Below are 9,937 nucleotides of genomic sequence, written 5' to 3' on the forward strand. Positions count from 1 at the left end.
TGCATGCTAAGTCGCTTCAGTTGTGTCTGTTTCTTTGCAATCCTATGGGACCGTAGCCCACCAGGCTCCTCTGTCCATGGGATTCTCCAGGCAAGAATATGGGAGTGGGTTGCCATGTCCTCCTCCAGGGGATCTTCCTGACCCAGGGGCTGAACTCACATCTCCTGCGTCTCCTGCATTGGCAGGTGGGTTCTTTACCACTAGTGCCACCTTTGAGGGGATCCACTTAAAGCAAGAAAGACTGTATTATCCCTGCCATTTGAAAGGGATTCTTTCCTCCCCACTCTTTCATGCTTTCTTTATTGCACTTCTCCATGCCCTAGCAGCATCAGACTCTCTAGTTCTGTGACTCACTAGAATTTATCCAAATATATTTATAAGTGCTTGATTTAGCTAAAGAGATGGAGCATCAGCCAAATCTTCATGGAAGAAAAGAGAAGGCACTGATAGCATCTACTCACAAATTCTGTTTTTTTCCAAAACACTTCACTCACTCTCTCTTCTCCATCTTTTTTTTGTTGTTGTTAAAGGTATGAGGGAGGGACAGCAGAAATGGCACATTTAATCAATCCTGTCAAGTTAGGACTGGACCCTCAGCTAATAGTGCTTTGAACTTAAATTGTGGAACACATTACCAAATTTCAATTAAAATAGGTAAAAGGTATTATAGTAATATTACTACCTAAATGAACTAAACACAATTGTGAAATTAGTAGTGATCCATTTGGACTATGAGATCTCAGAGTAGCAATCCCATTAACATAACTTTCATATCTACATCTGGATGTGCAATTTGGACAAACTGTCTATCGAAAAAAAAGCACTTCACAAAAGCTAATGGTTTTGAGATATTTTTAGAATCATATTTAACTAGAGAACTTTTGTTTATTGATATCATGTTTCTTGTCTTGTGAGGATTTTTTAGAAGTATTAGGATCATATAACACAAGAGTTTAAAGAGTCACAAAAATTATCATTGAATTATGAGAAATTCCATAATGATGATGATCTAATAAGTACGATGGATTATTTTGGAAGGCAATCATCAAGAAAAACAAACCAAAATCATTCCAGAGTTACTGGTTTGCTTTATTTAATCAGACTGCAACAGAAAAACAAACATGGATGATTGCCCACTTGTTAAATAACACATACACAGATTATCTGGGATATGAATAGTTAGAATCATAGCACAAATATAAGCTTTTAGTTTAGGATACATTTTGTATCTTTTAATTATTGAATCTACCATTAAGCTTATTTGACTGCATGTTATGAAACCTACCTCATTATTAAAAACCAAAAAAAAAAAAAAAAAAGAAAAAAAAGTCATTTAAAATAAACAGAGCACAAAAGTAAGATATGAAAACACAGGGAGACAAATTAGCTGTCTCATCATTTGTAGCTATTTTAAATGGCTTTGTGAGAATGGAATATAATTATTTCAAAAGACATAAAAAGCATTTGACAAAAAATTGACACTGACAAAAAAATTAAGACCCTTTCACAATAAAACACTCAACAATCTAGGTACAATGAATAACTTTCTTACACTGATAATGGGTATCTATGAAAAGCCAACAGTTAACATCATATTTAATGGCGAATTATTTGAACACTTTCTCCCAAAGCTTAGGAAAAAAGACAAGGATTTTTAGTCTATCTACTTCTATTTAGCTTTGTCCTAGAGGTTGTAATCAGGGCAAATATCAAAGAAAATAAAAGTCATTTGGACTGGAAAAGAAGATAAAACCTATCTCTGTTTGAGAAAGAAAATTCTTTTTATAGAAAACATTAAAGCACCCCTTAAGAAACTATTAGAATAATAAATTCAAAGTTACAGTGCATAAGGCCAATCCAGAAATTTTTTTTTTCATCTGAGTGAACAACTTGCAAATGAAGTTTAAAAATTTGTACATTAAAGAGCATCCCCCAAGTAAAATACTTGAGGACAAATTACAGTGAAAATTTTTAGACTGAAAACTGAAAAATAAATTTAGAATTTGTTAAAATCAAAATAAAAATCATCTAATGATCATGGATTGAAAGAGTAATAGCTGTGTTAGTTGCTCACTTGTATTCAAACAATTAAAACAATTTGCAGTTCATTGCTGTGCTGTGCTTTGTCACTCAGTTATGTCAAATTCTTTGTGCCCTCAAGGACTATGGCCCCCCAGGCTCCCTCTGTCCATGGAATTTTCTAGGCACGAATACTGGAGTGGGTTGCCATGGCCTTCTCCAGGGGAGCTTCCTGACCCAAGCACTGAACCTAGGTCTCCTGTATTGCAGGCAGCTTCTTTACCATCTGAGCCACCAGGGAATTCTTTCATGGATTGAAAGACTTATACTGTTAATAAAGGAATCCTTCCTAAGTTGATCTATAGATTTAATTAAATACCTGAGAAAAACAAGGTAGATTTTATGCAGAAATTGACAAGCTAATCCTAAACCTCACAGGGAAATGTAAGGACTCAAAATGGCCAAAACAATTTTGAAGAACAGCAATGAAAGGCTACACTTTCTGATTTCAAACTCACAACAAAGCTACAATTATCAAGACTGTATGGTGTTAGGATTTAGATTAAAAAAAATATAGATCAATGGAATAGAACTGAAAATCTCCAAATATGCCTTTAGATTTGTTGTCAGTTTTTGATTACGATGTTCAAAACATTCAATGGAGGTGGGGGTTGGGGGGGAGTAGTCTTTTCAACAAATAGTTTTGGGACAATGGACTATTCATGTGGAAAAAAATGAAGTAGAAACCATACCTCCAGCACACACAAAAAAACTAAAAATGAATCAGACATACCTATAAGTGTGAAAACTATATACATCTCATAATACAACCTTCAAGTAAATTTTTTAAATTTGGGGTGAGACAAAGCTTTCTTTGTTATGGTACCAAAGACATATGCAAGAACAAAGAAAAATAGATTAAACTTCTTCAAAATTAAAAAACTTTTGTTTTTCGAAGTACACCATGAAGAAAATGAAATTATATCAAATTGGGAAAATGTTTAAAAATAACTTGTGTGTTAAGGCACTCATATTTGGAATACATAAAAGACTAATAACAATAATAGAAAATGAAGAATACAATTATAAAGTTATTTGTGGGAAAAAGATCTGAATAGACAAATTACAACATGAAAAAGTCTCAATATCATTACTGAGAGAAATGCAAATCAAACCATGATGAGATACCAACTCAGACACAGTTGAATGGCTATACTCAAGGCCATATTAAGAAGTGTTGATGAGGTTGTGAAGATACTGGAGTCCTCATATCCTGCTGGCAGGAATATAAAATCATGCAGCTATTTTAGATTTTTGACAGCTTCTCAAAATATTAACAGAGCATTCTCATGACCCAGTCATTCCTAGCTATTTACCCCAGAGGTATGAAAATGTGTTCACACAAAAATGTGTACACAGATGATTACAAAAGCATTATCTATAATGACTAAGAAATCTAAATGCCATAACTGTTGAATGGATAAAAATGTGGTATATCCATACAACGGAATACTGTTTGGGAATAAAAAGAAATGGAGCAGCCATATAAAATCCTATAATATGGATAAACCTTGAAAACATAATGCTAAGTGAAAGAAACACAATTTTTTCATGAAAGAAATAATAAGCTGGACTTCATTAAAATTAAAAAAGAAAACTTATGCTCTACAAAAGACAATATCAAGAGACTGGAGACAATATTTGAAAAGACACATTAAATAAAGAACTGTCATCCAAAATACACAAAGAACTCTTAAAACTCAACAGTAAGAAAAAAACCTGGCTAAAATGAAAGCAAATGATCTGAACAGGCACCTCATCAAAGACAATATGCACATGGAAAATAAGCATAGCGATAGATGCATTATATCATATGCTACCAGGAAAATGGAAATGAAAAACAATGAGATATGACTATTCAGACAGTGAACTATTTAGTGGTAAACAAAAAGCTATCAAGCTCTGGGAAGATATGTAAGAAACATGACTATTACATGAATCTAAGGGAAAGAAGCCAGTGTGAAAAGCCTAGACATTACATTACTCCAATTATATGACAATCTGGAAAAGGTGAAACTATTGGACAGTTAAGAGATGAGTGGTTGCCAAGGGTTGTGGGGGAGATATGAATAGGCACAAACACTTTTTAGGGCAGTGAAACCACTCTGCATGATATTGTATTTATAGACATCAGCCATTATACATTTGTCTAATGTATAAATTCACACAGTGCACAACACTAAGAATGAGCTTTAATGTGAATTAAAATGTAACTATAATGTGTCAATGTAGATTTAATAATTCTAACAAATATGCCATTCTGATGGAGGATGCCGTTGATAGGCTAGACAGTGCATTTGTGGGGTCACAGGCTATGGGAAGTCTCCACAGCTTCCACTTAACTGTGCCTTCAAAAAAATAAACTCATTAAAAAAAAAATCTCCACAAAAACAGAAATAAAAGAAGACTGCTCAATGTACCTCTTCATTTAAACCCATGACACCTGAGAAAGACTGACTTAGGGATCTTGGACCTTACTCTGATTTAGGTGAAGCAGATAGGTTGACAAGCAAAACTTCTTAGGATTGCTAGGTATCTGTGCTCAGTGGCCACTCTGGAAAACTACTGCAAAATGCCCCCAGGTGGAAACTGAGCATCTAGAGTCCCGACATTAGTATGGAGAGTATGAAGGTGCTGCAGGGGAAGGAACTAGGACGAAGGCTAAGTGATGAATCAGAATTCTGATGAGAAAATATTCTATGATCTCCTCCCATTTACCTGAATGCCTAATTAGAATAGATATGGTAGGTGAACTGGCCGTTTCGGCCTTACCCTTTACACAGAAAGTCTTAAATTCTACTCTTGTCTAGTTTTAATCATTTATAATAAATAGGGAACATTTGAATTGCCCAACCTTCCTAAGCAGCCAACACAGAAGCAGTACAGAGGGCTTCCCTGGCAGCTCAGTGGCAATGAATCTGCCTGCCAATGCTGGAGATATGGGTTAGAATCCTAAGTTGGGAAGAACCTCTGGAGAAGAAAATGGCAACCCACTCCAGTATTCTTGCCTGGAAAATCCCATGAAGAGAGAGCCTGATGAGCTACAGTCCATGGGTTGCAAAGAGTTGGATACAACTTAATGACTAAACAACAACAATGCAGTATAGAATTGATGTGGGACACGTGTGAGATCATATATATATATATATATATATATATATATATATATTTTTTTTTTTTTTTTTAATGGCAATGCATGGAGTAGAGGTTTTGATTGTAAAAACTATATTTGTGGTAGGCTTGTCTGGGGAGTTCATCAGGCATATGGCTTTTGTATATTAACAGATGTATCAAAAACTAATCAAGGTATCTCCTTCAATCACCTAACTGGAGCTGAATGGGAAATATTATATAGCAAGTATTCAGACTAAGGGGACTTGTATGCCATTATACTCTAGATTAAGGTTTTCTTTTCATCATGAATTGTGGAGTCCAGCCAGAACAATTTGCATTCTGGGGGACTGAATTCTGGGCTTCCCAAGTGGCACTAGTGGTAAAGAACCCTCCTGCCAATTCAGGAGGCATAAGAGATGAGGGTTCGGTCCCTGGGTCAGGAAGATCCCCTGGAGGAGAGCATGGCAATCCACTCCAGTATTCTTGCCTGGAGAATTGCATGGTTTGTGTTTACTGTAACACCACAAGGATATTTGAATTTGCTGCCCTGTTGCCATAATCTGGTCAAGAAGGTCTTGGGCTTCACAGTTATTTAGAGTCATTTGTTAGTAAATCACACTGATAATATCATTAAAGCTGACTTGGAGATTGAAACACTGAGAATTGTAGTCATCTAGGTGACAAATAGAAGGTCTCTGATAAATTCAGCTTATATCCAAGGCTTATATCAAACTGTGAAATTCCTGGAGCAACCATGGCCATTCTTCAAACTCTGAAAAATATGTTATTTCCCACTGACCCTGTCAGGAATAAGCAGAATAAGCACAAGCTGGGGTCCTGGGCAAATTGAGTAAAACAACCAGAAGAGAGCTCTTGGGTTTACATTCAAAGACTGCCTAATGCAGTGCCTCAGCATAGCTCAAGTGAAAGACAATTGCTAGCTTCTTCCTGGAGGGAAGCAGATGCACCTAGGCAACAGAAGGGTATCAGAAAATTCGGAGGTCAGAACACTGAGCTGGGTGAAGTCAGAGAGACATCTCTGCAGAGGGAGAAAAAAGGCCAGCACAATCCACTGTTGAAGTTGTCAACTAAAAACTGGCATTTGCCTTCTAACACTACAAAGGTCCATCTAGTCAAAGCTATGTATTTTCCAGTAGTCATGTATGGGTGTAAGAGTTGGACCATAAAGAAGACTGAGCACTGAAGAATTGATGTTTTCAAGCTTTGGTTGCTGGAGAAGACTCTTGAGAATCTCTTGCACAGCAATGAGATCAAAACAGTCAGTCCTAAAGGAAATCAACCCTGAATATTCATTGGAAGGACTGATGCTGAAGCTGAAGCTCCAATGCTTTGGCCACCTGATGTGAAGAACCAACTCATTGGAAAAGACCCTGATGCTTGGAAAGATTGAAGGTGAGAGGGGAAGGGAGCGACCGAGGATGAGGTGGTTGGATGGTGTCACTGACTCAATGGACATGAGTTTGAGTAAACTCAGAGAGCTGCAGTTCATGGTATCACAGTCAGACATGACTTAGTGACTGAACAACAACAAATATACCTCTACAAGTTTTAAATCACACAAACTTCTGGCCTTTAACACTCTTTGAAAGGAGTTCAGGGTGGAGATCAGAAATGAGGCACCCCGTGCTCTGGAAAACTGGCAGAACAGATCTTCAGATAGATATTTTCAGGAGTTGATTTTATGATCCTAATTCTCGCTTCTCCTCATATCTAGAAAATCCAAATCCCTTCATGGTGATCAGCTCCTTGTGACTAGCAGAAAACCTTGATTGCATTGAACTCCCCTTCACCAAAATCTTATAAACTCACCTTTCCCCACTGCCTCTTTGGAGCAGGACTGAAAGTAGATATTTGCAAATCAGCAACAGGGCCCAGAGAAAGTGATGGAAGGAGAAGAGATGAGTTAGCACAGAGGGTGAGATGGTAGAAGCAAACCAGAGTCAAGCCTCTCTGGAAGACTGTGGATATTTACTCTTTCTTAGGCAGTAGCAAATGACCTTGCTCTGAGATCAGTGAAATGAGCTGAGCTCATAGATAATAAAGCAAAAATATCTGGTTCATTCAATTATGGAAGATTCTATGGGTATTTGGAGAACTAAAGTGAGCTACAAGGATACTCACCTTAAAGCCACGTTTCCAACTTGGCACAGGATTTGAATGCTAGAGTACAAACCTTCGGCTTCCTAGGTGGTGCTGGTAGTAAAGAACTGACCTCCCAATGCAGGAGACTTAAGAGACCCGGGTTCAATTCCTGTGTTGGAAGATCCTCTGGAGAAGGGAATGGCTACCCACTCCAGTATTCTTGCCAGGAGAATCCCATGGACAGAGGAGCCTGGCAGGCTATAGTCCACAGGCTCACAAAGAGTTGGATATGACTGAAGCAGCTTAGCACAAACGTACAAGCCTTAGGTTCCAAGACCCAGATGGGGGATATGGGGGCACCAGTGCTCAACCGAGTTGAGTGGGTTAAGAGACAATTAACTTCCCTTTCACCTACTATAACCATTAATGTAATAAAATAAACAAATCCTATCTCCCCCCACAAAAAAACCAAACCAAAAAAAAAAAGGGCCTCTTTCAATGTCAATAGAAAACACTTGAAAGTTACAGTAGCTAAAATGCCCTGAGGATGTCAATGGATGAAGAGATGACAAAGAGTTTATATTTTACTCTACAAAAAGCCCCTGGGGGTGGGCTACTATTGAGTATAACTGAAATTAACATTTATTCTACCCTAGGTCAGTAAAGGAAATCTTCCTTAAGCATCAGACTTTGTCTGAAATTCAAGAGGCAGCACCATTGTAGGTAGGAGGGGTGCCAAGCAAGCCTATTAAATTTTGCTTTGTTCAACTCCTTTTCATGATCACCTAGCTTTCTTGAACTTGCCTACTGATTCTTACAAAATGAAATTGAATATGAAAGTTACAAGAAAGCATCCCCTGGTGCAATGATTCACAGCAAAAACCAGGCCCGTAACAACCAAGTGGCTGTCTTGCAGAGTATGAAGGAGGATATTTGCATATATATAGCGTGGTTCCTGGTAGAGCTCTCCTTGGAATTTTTGTAATTTGGGCCTGAATTGCAAACACATTTTATATGCTCACTTGGTGAAGGAAGCAACCTGTTTGTCATTTTCCGTGTTTATTCATTTCTACTGTGTTACTGTTAATGTTGTTTCACATGATCTTTGCAGAATTCTGAAATCCCAAAGGGGAAGGAGACCATTTTGACATAACTTTTTGAGGGGGCAGACTGATGAATAAAATATGATTGTTTTCTTCTTTGGTCATGCTGTGGATGGATGTGTGTGTAGCTTTCAATATACAACACATTAATTTTGAAATATGTTTTAGAAAGAAGGCCCTTTTCAAAAATAAGCATTATTAAGGTAATGACAGAAAGTCAAAGTGGTATTTCTCTCTCTATTGATTCCTAAGCTTTATCAGTTGTGACTGACTTAGGAACACTGATTGTTTTTGGTAGAAATCAATTATCTTGAAGCATGTAAGTATAAACAAACATTTCCCTACTGAATTTACTTTTCTTTTTCCAATTAGCTATCTTACATGCTTGCCAGTAATAATATAATTTCACTTTTCCTTACTTTCAACCATGCATAATTGGGTATATAAAAATTCCAACTATTTTCTACTTCCCAACTTTATAAATAGTGTACAAATAGCATTATTAAAAATGATTTCTTACTGAGTGATTTTTTGTTACGTTTCCTATAGCTTTCCTGGCTTTAGTTCCTTTCCTCCTTCTCTGTTGTTTCCTATGGTGGTGGTGGTTGTTCAGTCACTAAGTTGTGTCCAACTCTTTGCAATCCATGGACTGCAGCATGCCAGGCTCCTGTGTCCTCCACTATCTCCCAGAATTGGTTCAAATTTATGTCCAAATTTGCGTCAGTAGGAAAATGTTGAGAATTTTTCATAAATATAGGAGCATCTAAGGTAAACCCTCAATTTCATGCTAAAAGCTTAAGAAATTATACCTTTATTAGACTGGTTTAATTTTGTTCAGACTAGCTTAATTCTCATTGGGTTTGGCTTGATTTCCTTCATATTTAGTGTTTAGTGTGGGTGTGTTTGTGTGTGTGTTGGGGGGATAGGTATCCCTTTTTGACACCATAATTTGGTCAATTTACCATACAAAATCACAATTTATGTTACAAACATAAAGGCAACAGGTGTATAACGTACTCAAATCTCTTTCTTAAATATTCATCTCCACCCTGTTATTTGGATCCAGAGGCCATTAACCAAAGCTCTAGGAGATGATCTCACATACTGTTGTTGAAAAATTGAGTCTTCTGTCACAGGCACAGAAAAGCCACCAATTCTGGTAATTTTATTACCAACAATAGCTTGAGCAAAGCATTATCCATCCCTGCAACGAATGGAGCTTCTCATCAGATGTCAATAACTGCGCATTCCCCTCATTTAAGGATTACATCATGTGCTGCAGAGACAGCCTAAGTACCTTTAAGTACAGGTTCAAGCCAATTTAAATCTCTGCTGCCTTATCGTTTCCCATAAATTGAAGATTTTTCTACCTTGAGAAATAAGATCCAAAGTATGTATCTCTTAAAATTTGATGATGAAGTAAAAGTGGGGTCTTTCATGGGGCATCTGATCAAGGACTTTTCACTGATATGATTGTGGAAGATGATAATGCCTCGATGGAATTTGTGTACTTGTCTGTGTTGGCAGATTAAAGTATT

The sequence above is a fragment of the Bubalus bubalis genome, chromosome 22 (assembly GCF_019923935.1).
Source record: "Bubalus bubalis isolate 160015118507 breed Murrah chromosome 22, NDDB_SH_1, whole genome shotgun sequence".
Lineage (NCBI taxonomy): Eukaryota > Metazoa > Chordata > Mammalia > Artiodactyla > Bovidae > Bubalus > Bubalus bubalis.